Source organism: Chinchilla lanigera, unplaced genomic scaffold (assembly GCF_000276665.1).
Source record: "Chinchilla lanigera isolate Chin_1 unplaced genomic scaffold, ChiLan1.0 scaffold00101, whole genome shotgun sequence".
NCBI classification, from domain to species: domain Eukaryota; kingdom Metazoa; phylum Chordata; class Mammalia; order Rodentia; family Chinchillidae; genus Chinchilla; species Chinchilla lanigera.
In genome coordinates, this window is record NW_004955502.1 from 6,299,087 (window position 1) to 6,318,279 (window position 19,193).

The 19,193-nt window shown below is 35.8% G+C and overlaps 1 long non-coding RNA gene across 1 annotated transcript in view; it reads right to left on the bottom strand.

Annotated features, from left to right (window-relative positions):
* Positions 1-2,195: 2,195 nt before the first annotated feature.
* Positions 2,196-19,193, bottom strand: part of LOC102004835 — a 60,439-nt gene continuing 43,441 nt past the window's right edge. Inside the window, exon 3 of the long non-coding RNA XR_264266.2 lies at positions 2,196-2,394. This is a non-coding gene — a long non-coding RNA (uncharacterized LOC102004835). The remainder of the gene's footprint in view (positions 2,395-19,193) is intronic.

Sequence of the window (19,193 nt, forward strand, 5' to 3'; positions counted from 1 at the left end):
GTGGGGTCCTGATGCCCATGCTCTGCCCTCAGGGAGTAGCTGGGAAATACCTGGCTCTCTCCGCGTGTTTCAGCTGGGACCCCTGGCAGTGTGGGCGAGCACAGACTCGAGCCCAGGAGTCCAGCTGCTCCTGGAACACTGGCTTTCACTGCGCAGGGCGTGTGGGGCGCACGGGGCTGAGGGTTTGTTCACCCCGCCCGCAGCCAGAGAAGTTCCTCGGGCTTGGGCGGCGGGGTCCTGATGGACGCGCTCTGCCCTCAGGGAGTAGCTGGGAAATACCTGGCTCTCTCTGCGTGTTTCAGCTGGGAACCGTGGCAGTGTGGGTGAGCACAGACTCAAGCCCAGGTGTCTAGCCACTCCTGGAACACTGGCTTTCACTGCACAGGGCGCGTGGGGCGCGTGGGGCTGAGGGTTTGTTTGCCCCGCCCACAGCCAGAAAAGTTCCTAGTCTAACATTTTGTAATAGAGGCAGGGAATTATTTGAAAAATCATTTAAAAATTTCATTCTCTCTGTATACAAACTGGAAATTCTTATATAGTTCAAGAATTGACTATGTAGTGAACTGATCTACGAGTATTTAGATATGTTTTGGCTTCTAACATATATAGACATCAAGATCCCTTAAAATAACATAATAATCTTTTTGAAATCATCTTTACTATATCCTGTGTGATACAGATTGTGTCATTGGTCCAAGGCTTTTTAATTTCCTTCTGAAGTTTCACTTAAAGTCAGTCTTAGGCAGAACCATTGTCAGACCGTAAAAGTGAAAATTTCTGACAGGTTTTATGATATTTGAATCTAAAGAAAGAAAAAGTGTATGTGTTAAATAACTCTTGATAGAAATATGACATGCACTTTAGGACCTCTAAATAGTCACTCCTGTAGCAGTAATTATGCTATGTTATCAGTTCAATGGACTGCTCAAAAGAAATTGACCAGTTCAATGGACCAATTTGTCACTTTTATATTTAAAGATTATTCTAAAAATGTTTTTTCCTTTAACATGAAAGGAAAACCCTGTTTCTATCGCAAGTACAGAACATTTTTTTGTCTTTTTGAGACAGGATCTCATTATGCAGTTCAGGCTGGTCTTCAACTCACTTTGTAGCCCAGCCTGGCCTCAAACTTGCAATGATCCTCCTGCCTCAGCCTCCCAAGCGCTAGGATTGCAAACATGCACCACTATGCCCAGCACAAGTGCAGAACTTAAAAGTAGTTTTTAAATGCAATTATGAAATAGGAATTTCTGAATCTATTCTTACAGTGTATCAGTTTTGTAACATTGATATTTAATTGCTTCTGTTGATACATTTCACTAAAATTAATCAAGAATACATGAAAAATAAAACAAAACAAAATCTATTTGTAATGGAAACACGGTGAATTACAAAACTAAAGAAAGTGGTTGATACAGACATGGATGTAAGGCTATTGCATAATGTTCACACACTGGAAGAATGTGTATGGGAGTTACTATACACAGCATTCTGGAGATTTACCCTTCAATTTAAGAGCAATAGTTTTCATTTACTATGACATAAACAGCCGAGTTTTTCTCAGCAATCATTTCCTATGTATGATCTTATCTGTATATGACAAAAAACTAGTTCCCTAATATTAGGTTAGTAATAATGCACTTTTATATAACACAAAACCATTGCCTTTAAGCTAAAGAAATTATTCAGGTTTTTAAAGTCATTAATTAGCAACGGAAGGACCAATTCATTTGCCAAAAAGCTAGATTAAAAAATATACATTCTAGTAGGATGATAGCAGAAAGACTAAGTAGTGACATGACTTTATGGTGTGTAAATTCTTGTACATGCTCACACTTAAGTTTAAAGACCCTAAAGCATACAAAGAAGAGATCCTTATTTCTAGTTAACACACAAGAACACTATACCCTTGAGATTTTCTGGAGTTTTAATTAACATATTCTCCTGTCAAGTATCAGATTTGCCAATTTATGACAGTCCTTTCACTGGTTCTCATGACATCTGCATAGGAAATGCTATACTATATCAGTTTCCTGATGTGTGACCTGATGTAGTGAAAAACAAGTCACTAAAGTGTGGGAGACATTATCCTGAGTGTAGCTCCAGTTACTGGCCATGCTTTCTTGCCTAACATTTGGGAGCATCAGTTTCCACATCTGTATTCCTAAGAATGACTATGAATGTCTTACCTGTTTTACAGAGGAGTTGAGGAAGTCCAGTGTAAGAAATCTGGATCTGAAAGTGGCTATGTGATGTGTGAATCAAATAATCGATCTGTTCTATTATTGTGGTGAGTCCAGGACTGGGTCAAAGCAAAACTCTCTACTCTTCTCTGGATTGCATCTCCTGCTGCTTCTTCAGGACACGTCCTCTATTATGCTTCTCTCCTCTCTCCTAAAATTTCGAGCAACGAGAGAAAAATAATTAAGACAGAAAAGACTGATTTTATTTCCTTCTTTGCCAATTTTATAGCTTTTATTTCCTCTTTTGTTTAATTCTGTTCTATAATTCTTTCATACAGTATCAAACATCTGGTGATATTGTCCATCATTGCCTCCTTTCTTCTTGAATGAAAGTGATTTTCCATAATAAACTCTACTACTTCTCTTGTTTTTATCCATTTCTCTCCACCAAAGCAATCTGGAGATAATCCGAGTATCAAGTCTTCCACTTTTTATTCAGAATTATGGTTCAGTTTAGCCTTGAGTCAAAACCTTCTTGTGGAATGCATCCATAATAAAGTCCCCTGCTACATTAAATCAAGAATTTAGAGTTTGTTATATCTTCAAGGAACAACTTAAGCACTTCGTTGTATTTTCCTTGGTCATCATCATTTTGATCTGCTTTTAAAATCTCATTACAGGCCAGGGCATATTTCAGTAGCAAAGTGCTTGCTTTTGAGGCCCTGGTTCAAAAAACATAACAGGAATTTTTAAAAAGTGTTATTCATATATGTTTGACACTATGCCCGTAGTCTATTTTATTTATATTTCTCTCCTAATTATTATCACTCTTGTTATTTTCAGCCTCCTCACTTCTCCCTTCAATGACAGTGACCACTTTGAAATCTCTTGTCATCTTTATTATGCTCCGTTTTCACCACACTAATCCTCATTTGCTCTTCCCAGACTATAGAACTATGTCAAAATTTTGCAGTCAGGATCTATGTTTTGACATTACTGATCAACTCCTGAGGCCTCACGAGTTCACTTCTGCACCCCTCAGACCCTGACAGGTGTTTCATCTTGGCCCCACTGGTGTATCCCACTCCTCACAGTCCTCACACAATGACAGTCACCATACCTGGCTACCAAGCACATTGCACTACAGCCACCGGGACCCATCAAGGTGGCCTCACACTAACATAACCCACAGAAATTGATGAGAGTGCATGTAAGCTGGATGCACTACTCCTAAAACTTACAAAGCACACAGTTGCCTATGAAAGTTGCTTCCCAGCTAGTGATACAACCTATAGAGCTGAAGCTTAGGCCACTGAGGCAACCACAGGCATCTCAACACTGATTAAACCTGGGGAAACTACATAGATGATACATTAAACTGCCCATGTGCAACGTATCCAGCCAATTTAGGACACGTAACCAAAACAAAGGCTTTGCTCTGAAAGCCATTCTGTAAGTTTGGTAGTGGTCACTGATCCACCAGATACACAAATGTCAATTTTTGGACATAAAAAGCAAGTGAAAAACAAGGTAACATAATACCTCCAAAGGAAAATTACAATCTACAAGTGGACTCCAAAGAATAGTAAATTGCCTGACATGAGAATACCAAATAATGATTTTTAAAGAAACTTAATGAGATACAGGAGAATATAGATAGATAATCCTAGAAAATTTAGAAGGAAATTCATGATATAAAAGAGAAATTCAACAAAAAGTCATAAAAAATAAAAAGGCTTGAAGCTAAAGAGCTCTACAAATGAAACAGAGAATGCACTGGAGAGCCTGAAAAGCAACTGATTACACAGAAGAAAAAATTTCTGAGCTTGAAGACAAGTTTTTTGAAATAACCCTGTCAAGCTCTTTTTAAAGATAAATATTGAAAAGAAAAAAGAGCCTTCAAATATGATGGCACACCATTATGAAGGCCAACATTCACACATGGAAGTTATCGGAGATAAAGGAAAGGAGAAAACACACAGCATATATTCAACAAAATAATTGTTGAAAACTTTTCAAATCATGAGAAAGATATTGACATCCAAGTCCAGGAAGTTTAAAGTATCCCTAATAAATCTGACCAAGAATAATCATCTCTAAGACATAAAGCAATTCTGTCAAAGTACAGGACAAAGAGAGAATTCTGCAAAAGGAAGAGGTAAGTATCAATTCCCTTTTAAGGAAATCCTCCCATTAGATTAACAGCAGACTGCAAAAAGAACATATATAATAAAAGTATGATATATTAAAAATCTCAAAAAAAAAATTACCAACCAGGAATACTACATATGGAAAATGTGTCCTTTACAAATGAAGGAAATAAAAACTTTCAATGTAAAACAAAAATTGAGAGTTTCACCACCACCTGATTATCCCTATAAGAAATCCTTGAGGAGGCCTACACCAGAGGTGAAAGGGTGATAACTGCCACTATGAAAATGTACAAAACCCCCCACAAAACTCACTAGTATGGCAGATATACAAAGAGAAGTGGGACACACTCTAAACCACAGAAAACTAGAAAACCACAAAGAGTAATAAGTGGAAAAGAAAAGAAATAAACAACTAGGGAAAAATCAGTGCAGTGATGAGAGTATATCTTTCCCTATAAATAATTAGCCTCAGTGTAAATGGAACAAATTCCCCAAGCAGAATATGTAGACAGGCTGAAATGATTTTTAAAATAGATCCACAGATATGTCACCTACAAGAAGCTCATTTCACCAGTAAAGTCACAGATAGACCAATGTGAAGCGGTAGAAAAGATCAAATGGAAACCTTGAGCAAGAAATAGTAGCTGTCACTATGTAAGGTTTACCACCTTAGATTAAAAAAAAAAAAGCCCACAAGAAGAGACATAGAATGTTACTATATCTTAATAATCAATTCAATAAGAGAAATAACCTTACCAAATACAATATATATGCATCCAATGTGGAAAACTGAATTATATAAAGCAAACATTATATCTAAAAGAAGCAATAGACTCTCACACAGCAATAATTGAGAATTTCCACATCCCCCAACATCCCAAGGTAATCAATAGACAGACTGTACATACAAGAAATCAATAAAGAAAAATTGTAATTAAACTGCCTGATAAAGACCAAATGTACACAACAGACATTTATAGAACAGTTACAGAATAGGCATTGTTCTCATCATCAACACATGGGGCATTTTCCAGCACAGCCCATATATTATACCACAAAACATGCTTCAGCAAATTCTAAAAATTGACTCATCATAATCTGATTGAAATGCATTTTACTGAGAAACAACTTTAGAAATTATACCAATGTAAGGAAATAAAATAGCATTCTCTTGAACAACCAGTGAGCCATGAAAACAAAAGAGAAATTTAGAATTTCTTGAAACAAGTAAAAATGAAAATACAACATACCTAAACTTATGAGATATAGAAAAAAGCACAAATAAGAAAATCCCAGCAGTAAGTACCTACATGAAAAGATGATATACATATTTCAAATAATAATCATGCAACTCAAGAACCTAGAATAATAATAAGAAACCAAACCCATTAACAAAGCTCAGGCAGAAATAAGTAAAATAAAACAAAAGAGCAAGAAATGAAGAGTTGGTTTATTAAAGGTACAGACAAAACTGACAACCTTTTATAGAGACTTATAAATACAAAAAAGAATATTCAAATAAAATCAAAGATGAAGGAGAGACTTTACAACTAATACCACAGAAATGCAAAAGATCATTAGAGACTATTATGAACAACTACATGTCCCTAAATTACAGAACTCAAAGAAATGGATCAATGTGAAGACACATGAAATAATCTATAGGAAAAAATAAAAACCGATGATAGGAACAATGAGGTAGACTTTGTGGAGATGGGAAGGCAGTCTGGTGAAGGGACAAGATGGGAGGGTGGGCAGGAAAGGAGGTAAAATGATCAAAACGAAGTCTATATATGGACCAATTACCCAAGGTGGCTGTAATCATTATATATCACAAACATATACAAATGAAAAAGTAAATAAATAGATAAACTTTACATAGAAAAAAGTAAAAATTGAACCAACAGAAAAAAATCTGAGCAGACCAATAACCAGTAATAAAATTGAATAAGTAATAAAAATTTCCCAACAAAGAAAAGCCTAGGGCCAATGACTTCATTGCTGAATTCTATGAAAACTTGAAGAACTTGTACTAGTTCTTCTATAATTATTCACAAGTATTAAAGGAAAGAAAATCCCCCAAATTTATTCTATGAGGTTAGAATTATCATAACATGTGGAACGTAGATGCAAAATTCTCAATAAAATACTAGCAAGTTATATTCAACTGCTAAAACTAAAAATTTATGTACCATGATCAAGACAGATTTATTCTGGGATTAAAAGAATAGTTCAACATAGAGAAATCCTTGTGGAAATGGGAAGAGGAATTAAAAAGAAGTAAGAGGCGATGTGTATGTGTATCATTCCCCATGATGAACTGATTTATTTTGTACTGTAAATATATCCTAAGGAAAAAGAGGAAAGTGTGATACAAGTATATCACATATACAAAAAAGACAGAAATGTACGGCCATCTCAGTAAATAACAACAAAAAGAATTTGGTAGAATTCAACATCCCTTTATGATAAATACTTTCAGAAAGGTCAATATAGAAGGAACATAATGCAACACAATAGGATTTTTTACTACAAACTTACAACCTACATCATACTGAAGGGAGAAAAGCAGGAGCCACTTTCTCTAAAATAAGTCAAAAGACAAGCATGTCCACTTTTACCACTTTATTTATACAGTATTGGATGCCTTAGCCACAGCAATAAGATGAGAAAGACTCCACCAAATAATTTTCAGAATTGCTAATGAATTCAGTAAAGTTGCAGGATACAAAAGTTGCGTATACAAATCAGTAGTTTTTTAATATAACCAAATAAAATGTCTAAGACAAAAGCAAAACAGCAAAACCATTCATAATAGCTACCAAAAACTCTGGAAGTGAATTTAAACTATGGGTAAAAGAACTTTATGGTAAAACCTATAAAACACTGATAAAATATACTGAGGATGCACAAAAAGTGGAAAGACAAGAATTACATGGATAGGAAGAATTAATATTTTTAAAATGTCTTTACTATCCAAAGCAATCTACAGACTCAGCGAAATTCTTATGAAAATACTAAATACATTCTTCACAGAATTAGAAAAACAATCCTCTAATTTGTATGGGATCACATACACACAAAAATTCAAATGGCTAAAAATATCCTGAAAAAAATCTACAAATCAGGAGGCACTGCAATATCTGACTTCATACTACATACTACAAATAGTACTGGGGAAAAATCACGTGTTACTGGCATAAAAAGAGACAGGAAGATAGAGGAAACAGAACAGAGAACCAAGAAATAAGCCCACATGTTAAAGCCAAATAGTTTTCACCAAAGACCAGAAGAACGTAAATTGGAGAAAGGCAGGTCTTCTCAAAAACTCATGGTGGGAAAACTGGGTGTATATATGGTGAAAAGAAACTGGAATTCTGCAACCTACCACAGAAGTAGTCAGTCAAAATCAACTCAAAACATTCAAAAATTTAAATGTCAGACCAAACATTAGGAACCTAAACAGAAATAAAATGATATATGCTTCAAAGTATTGGTCAGCAAAGATTTTTTATGATCCCTAAAGTACACACAATAAGAATTAGTAAGTAGAATTACATTGAATTAAAACTCTGTACAGTGAAGAAAGCAATCAATAAAGTGAAGAGACAACCTACAGAATCAGAGAAAGTATGTTCACACTATTCATCTCAAAAGGGGTCTTCAGGAATATATAGTGAATTCAAACAACACAATAGCAAAAAATAATTAAAATAAAAATGAGTGAACTGAAAATATATTTCTCAAAAGATAGACAAATGTGCAAGTATATGAAAAAATGCTCAAAATCACTGATCACCAGAAAATTGCAGAAAAACCACAATGAGATATCTTTTTGAAAAACCAGAAAAAATTAAAGTTATACTAAAATACATTTCAACCAATTTTAAAGGTAAATGACTTAAAATTGTGGTTAGGTAAAAGCCAAAAGGGTAAATTTCACAAGACTCAAATTCATTTCTAACCATTGAAACACAGTCTTAAATTTCTCAAGTAGGTGAGGTATAGACATATACAAATTAATCAAGGCAGAGAAGCTTGCTGCCATTCAAGCAGGACCTCTCAAATGATCATCCACTGGCATCAGTAAGAGAATAAATGCAAAACCAAAACTGAGAGACACATAACTCACCTCAAGAAGATGGCTGGCATCAAAGACAGTAAAGACAGGAAGTTCTGGCAGCATATGGAGAAAAGGGAACCCTTCCACACTGTGGATGGGAATGTGCAGTAGTACAGACACTACAGGAAACAAAGTGAAAGTTCCACAAAGCGGTGAAAGTGAAACTGCCATCCACTCCAGCAGTCCCACGACAGGGTATATATACCGAGGAATCAGTATCCCAGAGCTGTCTGCACTCTCCTGTTTATCAGGGTACTGTTCACAATAGCCCAAGAGTGGAAATAACGTAAATGCCCACTAACTGATGAATGAGTAAAGAAAATGTGGTACTTATACGTTTGTCATCCTAAAAATGAGTATACGCTGATATTTTCAACCACATGGCTGGAACTGGAGGTCATCATGTTGAGTAGCCCTGGCACAAAAAGACAAAGCACCAAATGACCTAATTCAGATGTGGAATCTAAAAGAGTTGAGCTCATAGAAATTGAGAGTAGAATGTAGTGGTCAGAGACTCAAGAGGGGGATTGGGAAGGGTGGGAGGAAGACAGTGTGATCAGTGGGTATAAGTCTCAGTCAGAGCAAGTCCTGGTGCACTGCTGGACAGCAGGTGACTACAGACAGCCACAGCGAACTTCACTCAAAAGGCTGCAAGAAAATAGTTTGAAAATTTTTACATAAGGCAGTGATAAATGGAATGATAGACATTTTAAATATGACTTAGACATTACACATTTTATGCAACTATCAGTATATCATGTTATCTCAATACTCTGTAAAACTTTTAGGTTTTATGTAGTTGTTAAAGAATGATTTTAATTTTTTAAAAAGTACAAAAATCCAACAACAAACACAGTGGTGAGAATCCCGTAAAATGCTGACTCATTTGTTTTGAGTTTGGGCCTGAAAGTCTACATTTTGTTGGGGTTCCCAGAAATGCCGGTGTGCAAATCTGCAGTCATATTTGGAAAAGCAAGAATTTTAGAGTATATGATTAATTTGACTTTGGCTCAGAATGTTTATCTCATGAAAGTGTGTTGATATGGACACACTGTTTTTAATTATGAAAAAGTACACAAAATAAACATATAAAATGCACCCCAAGATTCCTTTGCCAAAAAGTAAATGTGACATCTTAACAAAATAGCTCAAGCCAAAAAAGCAGCAATTTTGGTTTACAGCTGTACTAAATTTGATGTTTTGCACTGATATGGCAACAAGAGACTATTCTCAGAGGATTTCTGTTAATTAAGGGCTGCGGGCTGTTGAGTGACAACCCCAGTCCCCTTAGACACCTGTTTAGGCCACCAACCAAGAATTTAACAGCTACAGGAGAGATGGCAAACAATGAGAAACAACTTTAGGTGGTAGCAGATTTTGTGATTTGAATATACTTCCTGAAGTTTATAAAAAGACATTTCCTATTATCACAGCAGATATATTCAGTTTTCTCCACCCAGTTAGACTTTCTGTTCTTCTACCTGTCTTCTAAATTACCACCAGTTGAGGTTGACTATAGCAATACTTCAAGTAGATTGCATAATGTTTTCATGTGACTTCCTTGCTCCCTTATCTCCTATTTGAATCTATTTTTTATTCTTGTGATGAGTACACTTGATTTTAGAAGTTTATTAGCCTAAAGCTATGTTACATATACCTGCAAAAATGCTAGCTCAAGACTATTTATTCCTAAAATTGTTTGGCCATAGCCAATAACATACATTTTTAAAGCCACTGATATTTTGATGACTTATAACATTGTAATGTTAAAATCTTCCCATATTTGCAGTATTTTTACCTAACTGACACTGATTAAGCAACTGGGTTATTGCATTCTTCAACATGAAGGCAGCTTCTTCTTTTGCTGTGAAGGAAATGGCAGTTTTCATCTCTCACTTAACTATTACATTGGTGCTTTTTCACTGTTTTCTTATTAAATTATACAGTTAGATATAGATCAAATCTCATCACTACAAACTCCAACAGAGAGTTTATTCCTTCATTATCATGCTTGACCCATGAGTCTCTCTGTAGAAATATTGCTACAGGAACAGAACAATCACTTGGCTGCAAACACTCTTGGTCATTCAGAAGTTTTTGTTGTAATGAGATTTACTCTAACAGGATTTAGCCTGAGGGAGAACAAGAGTGGTGGCCCCAGCATCCATAAAAGCTTAGTGAATGACATCAATTGTATAGTACTTGATCTCTAATCCTCTTGGTTCCGCCAAGTGCATTTCTTGAAACGCTAATCTTTAATCTTCAAAAGGAAAAACGTTTACTTTCCGCAGCCATTTCAGTAGATGTACAGAATGTCCCAATTTCTTCTGTCTTTACAGGGTAAATAATTTGACAATAATTAATTGAAAAATTATTCTGCATGACCTTTACTTTCTAAAGTAATAGAATTTTAGGAATAAAAAAAATCCTTAGGAATTAAACATTACCACACAGAGATTTGAAACTTCCACAGTAGAAGAATTCTAGACATGAAAGAACACAGTGAAAAGGCACAATGATCAGGCCCAGCTTTTTAAAGCTGTATTTTTTCCATGGAATGTCATTTATGCAACTTTTTTCATTTATTTCATAATAGTACTTTTCACTCACAAACCCCTCATTCTTTCATTACAATTAAGTAATGAGACTAAAGAGCAGTAACATTTCATTTTCTTAAGACAGTAAATAATGTGAACAAGTACCAAGAATGAACAAGTGAATTGATCTGATCAATGTATTCCCAGGTCATATGCTCCTTACTTTCATTTTCCACTCACCTCTATATTAGAAAATATCTTAACTACAACGACTCGTAGTATTCAGGATAACAACGTTCATTATTACAGCAAGTGCTTATCAGATGTTTCCTTCAGGGTAGGCATTTTATAAGCTTTATCTAATTTAATATTTGCAACCTCGCTGTGACTAACATTACTGACATTTTACAAATGAGAAAGCTAGGTCTAAAGAGGTCACATTACTTTGTCATTGACAGTAAACTTCAGAGCTCAGCTGCTCTGTGCCAGATGCACCCATTCTTACCCAGCACGCCTCCTGACTAGGCAAATGTTATCTGTTGCTGGAGGGATCGGTACACAGCCAGCTAGTTGGCACGGGATGCTTATGCCTTTGGTTGATTTGGGATTATGCGTAAGACTTGGGTTCGGTTCTTCAGCACCTAGCCAGGTCCACAGGCTTCTTGGAATCTCCTGAACAATGCAGTTGTAGCCTCTCATTGCCAGTGCATAGGTAAGGCTGAAATGTTGTACCAGATCCAAAGCTAAATTATCTACATCATTAAAGGGCTATAGGAGGTCACAGAGGGAATCAAAATGAGCACAACTTTTGATGTTCAGGATCTAAGCTGAATTATATTTATATTATTTATAGAAACTTGGTTGTCAATCATGACTCTTACTAATTTGTCAACACAAGTTAGTGAATCTATGACATTTGGTCTCAAAGGTTATTTACTACTGAGCATTTTATTTTGGCTGAATGACCTCTCTGTAGCCCACAAATCTCGCTAGCATGGATGTCTGTGCATTCCAAAGGAGGGGCAGGCTTCTTCTTAACTCTCCCATCGGTGGAAGAGTGTCAGGTCCTTTTAGGGCTGGGAGGAGATGGAAATGCCCTATGACAAAGCACGTGCTGTGGAATAAAGAAGTTGTCTCTCAACCCTCAAACTCAAGAATTATTTATTAGTTTTGGCAGGCTGAATATCTGTCAGAGGTCTGAGTATGGTAGGCTAATTTTATTGTCTTTTTCTTCATCTCACACAGTATAACTATAAGTCAGTGCTTACTAGAGAAACAAGATATATACTAGAGATGCAAGACATACAAATATACAAATTTAATGCAAGATATACACACAATTGGTTTACAATGGCCACCTACAGAGTCAGATATGGAAGAGTCAGAAGGTCTCACATTGGAGATATGAAGGATCCAATCACAGGACTGGAAGCCACTGTAGTGTCCTATATGAGTCTATATCAGAAAGCCAAAGGTCTGCAATGGAAGGCTGAAGGGTCTGTGCTGGAGGCTGAAGAGTCTGTGCTGGAAGCCAGGAGAGGTCCACAGTGCAAAGGAAGTCTGGAGCGCCTCTGAAGAAACACAGGCAAGCCTTTCTTCTTTGTTTCTCTTTCACACAATTCAGAGAATGGTCCTCCCTAGGCTGGGTCTTCCACACCTAGAACCTTGCTGACCCGGTTTAATCAGGTTGTTCTCACTCAAGTTGACACAATAAGTTCACTATCATGATACCCCATACCCCAACTCCATCCTTTCACTATTTCTTCTCAATCTGCTGACTTATTGTTTTGGTTCTCTTCTGCTTCTTCCACATGTAGTTCATTGGTAGCAAGCAAACTGTATGGAATTTTTGAGGAACTAAATAATCAGTGTTATAATTAAGATTGCTTTCCAAATAAATAAAATTTAAAAGAAATGATGATTAACCAGAGTTATAGAAGCACAGCTGAGACTGACTCTAAGGCTCAATTTGGACGGAACTCTGTCAGTACCCAAACCATCTGCCAGTAAAGGCATTGTTCTCAGCTCAGCACCAGGGCTGCACCTGACAAACACAGAATGTCATAAAAGAGATAAGGTAGAGCATAGAGTCTTCCAAACGCTGGTACATCTGAAGACACTCAAGCATTACACTGGATGCCTCAAGGACTTTGCCCACAGAGGCACAAGACTTCCAGAAAACTTTGACCACTGATGCTTACTAAGATCTTCCTGCCTAATGTCCCTTGCTCTCTTTCAAGCCTTATAAAAAAATCCCACTTCTCTTTTTTTTCTTTCATACAAATGGCCTTTTCGCCCTCTGTATGCCTGATCCAGGCACAATAAATTCCATGTCATGTTGCCTTTATATAAGCCCAGTGACCTTGGCTGTTTTCTGCCTTGTGCTGTTTCTTAAACTGATGACCACATATTTTTGAAACTGGTATAAGGAGAATTTTTATACATGCCAGAGAAATCAGCACCTCCACTCAACATATACAGTGATCACCTGCAAAAAAAAGGGTTCTGCAAACACAGTGCTACCTGAAATGATAAATAAGACGAGGAACTTACCTTCACATTTTTTGGTGTAGTGGCACAATAAGGTATATATATAAACCAAGTAATACAAGAAAGAAAGCAGTAAATATAAGATTCCCTGACCCTGTCCATATCCCCAGTCTTGACTTAGCCACCCCTTTTTTCTATGATTAAGTTCTATAGGGTATCCCTACATCTGGATTGCCAGGGCAGTCCCAAGTCATGCCTGTAGCCCCAGAATAATTAATACTTTCCCTTTTTACCTTAAATATGACTCATGTTGGACAACTATTTATATGACCATCTTAATTATAATGCATGCCATTTAGTTTCTTTGTACTATGACCATTTTATTTCTTTGTGGTTATTTCTCCACTAGAATGTAATTTCTTTGAAGAAAGAGACCATGTTTTAATTTTTTTAATTTCTTGTGTCTAACACACGCCTCACGTACAATGGGCAGCTAATAAAACCAGTGAAGGAGGTACTAAATCTGTATTTGAGAAGAGATAAATTCATATTTATTGTAGGGAAAGGAGTGAATTTTAATAGAGGAGGAGATGTCCTCTAAAATAGACCTGGAAAGAAATTCAAGTACTAGAACAGAAAAGATGAGGAAGGCACTCCAGATGAAGGCAATCTCAGTGGTATCAAGGCAAGCCATAGAGAAAGAAGATAAGCAATAAACTATCCATCTATCTATCTGCCTAAAAATGCAGTATTGCTCTGTCTCTTGAAGAGTAAAGATGATCTGTCCTGAATTGGAGAACTCTGAATAGGCTGCTATGGCCAGCAAGATCCTAGATAGTTCCTTCTTACTCATAACTCATCAAGGTGAAAGTCTCTATTTGTGATTTGTACTCTATTTTCCTTAATGGCTGCTGGCTAATGTAAAGGGTATAACAGTATGTTCCACACAGAATAAGGAATACTAGTAAAAGTTATATGTTATGCAGATCTGTTTTCAACAATGACTTTGACATTATATGTGATCTTGAGCAACTTAACCCCTCAAATTCCCAGTTTCATTATCTGTAGAACAGGGAAAATCACTGCATCTCTTTCCCTGAGTACTACTGACAGAAAGCAGAGGCTGACACAAAGTTAGCAGTCAGCTAATGTAGCTTTTATCAACAGCTTAAAAAAAGAACAAACCAAATGTATCTTCAGTGTTATAATTCATAATTAAAGAAGTAAACCTGGGTCTTTTGTGCAGCAGAAAGAGTAAATAAATCTCTTTTTCATATGTCAATATGCACTTGTATTTTAAATGAGAATCATTTTTAGATGTTTCATTAATATTAGTTGTTTAAAATTTAAATATAAAAATTAGGTGTAAAATCTTTAAGTCCTACATTGAGAATAGCAGAAACTAGCCTAATAAAAGCTTTACTTAATTTTGGAAACATGTTTTATGACAGCAATTTCTGTTGCAAAAGTAAGAATTTCTAAATTTTCCCAGAATTTGTCAGAGAAGATGAGATGCTGATAAATTTAACAGAAAAGTAATCCTATTTAAAAGTGAACAAATAACCTAAATAAACACTTTTCACAAGAGCAAATACAAATGGCCAACAAAAATGTGAAAAATGTTTGATGTCCTTAGACATTAGGGAATTGCAAATTAAAACTGCAGTAAGATACAATCTCACCCTAGTCAGAGCGGCTACTATCAAAAGAACAAAGAAACTCTTATTCCCTGGTTAATGGGAATGTAAATTAATAAGTTGTAGAGAACAGTATGAAAATTTTTCAAAAGATCAAAAAATGAATCTATCATATCATTTGGCTAACCCAAGAGAGCCACAAACCCATGTTTATGACAGCATTATTTATAATAATTAAGATATAAACCATCTTTGTTTCCCACCAACTAATGAATAAAGAAAATGTGTGTGTGAACAGCAGAGTATTACTGAGCTATGAAGAATGGCACCCTGTCATTAGCAGGAAAATGGATGGGACTGGAGGTCATTGTACTAACTAAAAGAAGTCAGATATAAGGAGACAAGTATTACACGTCCTCTGCCATATGTGGGAGGTACAAAAGCATATACCTGACAGAGTAGTGATTACTAGAGATCAGAAAGGGTGTAAGGGGAAAAGAATGGAAAAATATGGTTGGAGAGAATTGATGAATGCTATAGATATGTGTGGAAATATCGTACTTAACACCATGAATCTGTACAATTATAATGTGGTAAAAAAATTGAAAGAGAAAGAAAAAAAGACAAAGAGGACAAAGAGGAAAAAGAAAGAATTACCAAATAAGTAAACATGCTTGGGGAAAACCATTTAATGTATTTTTAGTAAATCTTACTATTCTATGTACTATGTAACTTTTATACTTACCTAATCATAGAAACATTTTTTTCTTTTAAGGCCCCATATTCCATTGAATACTCTGTGGAAAATTAAGTGCTGATCAACCTGTTTTAGTTTACAATTAAGGAAATTGAGGCAATAATGTTGAATTGACTTGTACAAGTTGCTAGAACTTATTTACCAAAGCACAAGACTTAAGATCCTATTGTCTTTACAAGGTCATCATTAATACTAATAATTTGCTAAAGTTCTTACTGATACTAAGGAATATTTTTCTATCCCATTTATATGAACCTATACTCTAATAACATGATCTTATTTTACTTTTATCTTGATGAATACATATTCCTACTTATCTGTTTTCATCAACACATATCTAATGCTTCCTGTGGCGTTAGTCTCCCACAATGCTCTTGTCTGATGTATACAGGGTGGCCCCATCTCTGCAATGCCTCCAAATTTCCAATATTCTCTTCTTTTTAAATCTTTTTTCTTTTAAAGAGAATAATAAAAAAGAATAATAGCAAAATACCAACAACATAGACAAAAGCAGAACAAAGCAAAAACAATTAAGACAATACAGGGTTTCAGAACAAAATGATCAGGATTAACGGTGGTTGTTATATTACATATTTTATCTTCATCAAAGTTGCTCAGATTACCAGATGTAAAAATGCAAGATTGATCAGACCATTAAACATAATAAAAAATAAAAGCAAAAAAATTAGAGTCTCTTCTTGATAAATGTTCTACAGTTTCCATCTTAACCAAACACATCTTCATCATGGATTGAACGCTTTTGTATTCAATGAGTGCATCACCGCAAAGTAAGTAGCTTTGAAATTTATCTATGTGATGGATCACAGATATGCTCTACATGCTTTGAGTCTTCTGTAGGAGACACTGAACTAGTTCGAAACAATATTAGGTACACAGTTTAAATTTCATCTATATTTAATTTTTGAGTAATAAAGACAAAGCACAAGATCATGAAGATGTTTACTGATTCTTGCACTACCATATGTGGATCGGACTTTAGGGTCATTTGATTGAATGTCTCATTGAATGCTGAAACTGTTTTCCTATCAGCCTAATAAAGCAGCCTTCTTCAACCCCACCACAAATGGAAACATCCAGTGACAGTGACTCAGATATTATTTTAAAAGCTCATTCTATTGTTAGAAAATTATATTAGAATTTGCATCCTCATGTTTGATTGAAATGTGTATTTCCTACTCCTTTATCTTTTTTTGTGGAAGAGAAAGATTTATCTCTGATTCTTCTAACTGACATATATTGAACTTGAAAAACTGAAATGTACAAATCCTGCTGAGACATCAGATGAATGCTTTTTTATCCCGCTGGCACATCTGGTGACATTCTTGTAGCAAAAGATAAAAATATAAGCATACAAAGCTTTTGTAAATAAGGATGGCAGGAGGAATTGAAGTGAAGGTAGGGGAATGGGGAAAAAATAATCAAGATATATCACATAGAAGTACAAATTTCTTATGATGAATATGATCATTATGTATACCTAAAATGTACCAATAAACTTAATTTTTAAAAACTTGAGTAATAACAAAGGTGTTCAACATTTCCTTAAAACTTTTGACAAAAGATGTAAGGGCTTTCAAAATCTGCCCCCATATACAGGCCAACTCAAACACATGAGATTCAGTGTTTTGTTTTGTTGCTTCTGCTACTGCATTTAACCCTTGAGTTAAGTAAACTAATATCCTGTAGTGCCATCTGCCTCATCCTTTCCCCTCCTGTGGGCAATTCTAAGGAGATTCTAAGGAGACAGACCAATGAAAGTGTGTGGTGGTAGCATGACTCTGGTTCTGGATATCTCCAAAGGTAATTTCAGAAGATTTAAAGAATGGAGAAGAGATACCTACTTAGTACAGCACCTATATATTATGGTTTTGTGTCAACTTGAGTCTAGAGGCTTGACTAAGTGATTCAGTAATTCTACATCCTGAGGTGAAAAGGACATGTCTTTACTGCTATAGGACGTTGTTCATTGTGTCAATTTGAGAAGTTTAGAAGGTTAACTATGTGACTCACCAAGGAGCCAGGGTGCTTACTTTGTATTGATCCTGAGCCTGTGCAAGGGGAGGGCACAGAGATTATGTAAGTGCTGTCCCACCCCCCGGGTGGTGGTAGCCTGCATACAATATAAGGGAGGAAAAAAGGCTTGTCCCCCCCGCTCCCACTTTTTGCTCTTGCTGCTTTTGCTGTCCTCTGCCATGAACTGTTGCCCTCTGCCATGTGCCACTCTGCCTTGGAGCCAGCCAAGTATGGACTGAAACCTCCACAAACTGTCAGCTAAATAAACCTTTCCTTCCTTAATTTTGGTTGGCAGGTATTTTGTCTCAGCAATGAGGGAAAAATAACCAAGACACTATATTTCTGAGCTATGTGAGCCATTGAATAGACTCTCATATTTTACTTAACTCTGTCAAGCACAAATGCTTTGGCTCAGAAATCAGCATAGGTTGTACAGAGTCCAATGCTGTGCTTTGGAATCCATCTGCCTGTCTAAATCAGTAGTGCTCTACCCCTTGGATTTTGTGTTTGCAACATCCAGTTCCTTGTTGACACTTTCTTTCTTTTTGTGTGCTTCCATGCATTGGAGAACACATGGAATATCATGCTTGATTAATCTGGCACCTAGAAGCTCACCCATCTACTTGCCTTTCTAAGTCTTCAACACCCAAAATACAAGCACACAGTCTCTGTCTGTTTAAAACCCCATCAGGAAGCCAGAAAGAAACTTGAGAAGCACTGAAGTTTAGGATGTCAGTTCTGAAAGAAATGATTAGTCTTGGATGAAACAGGAGATCACTTAGAATAACAACTTCACTGTGAGGGGACTTGCACATGTTATTTCTTAAATTCACTTTTTTACTGTTTTCAAATATCCAGTCAACACTGACCTAGTTTTCACCCCTTCCAGTCTCCATGATTTTTTCAAAACTTATTGACATGAGCACAAACATTGCATCTCAACTTTTTTTCAAGTCTCAGGATTTAAGTATATTCTATGTTCTCTAATTTCTTTTATCTATTTGACTTTTTTCTTAACTTTTTTCACTTTTGCCATTTGAATATTATCACTAGCAGTGAGAATAAATTATGACTTTCTCTGTCATTTATAACATATCCTACCTTTCCCAAAAGTAAATACATCCTTTCACTGTTAAGATACCTATCTTCCTAAGCTTTTGAAATCATTGTTATCATGTGTATGGGATGTGTTCATACTATTTCTATTCTTATACCTTCATGCTATTCTTTTATGGTCAATCATCACTTCCCAAAATGGATCACTTGTCATCTCAGAATA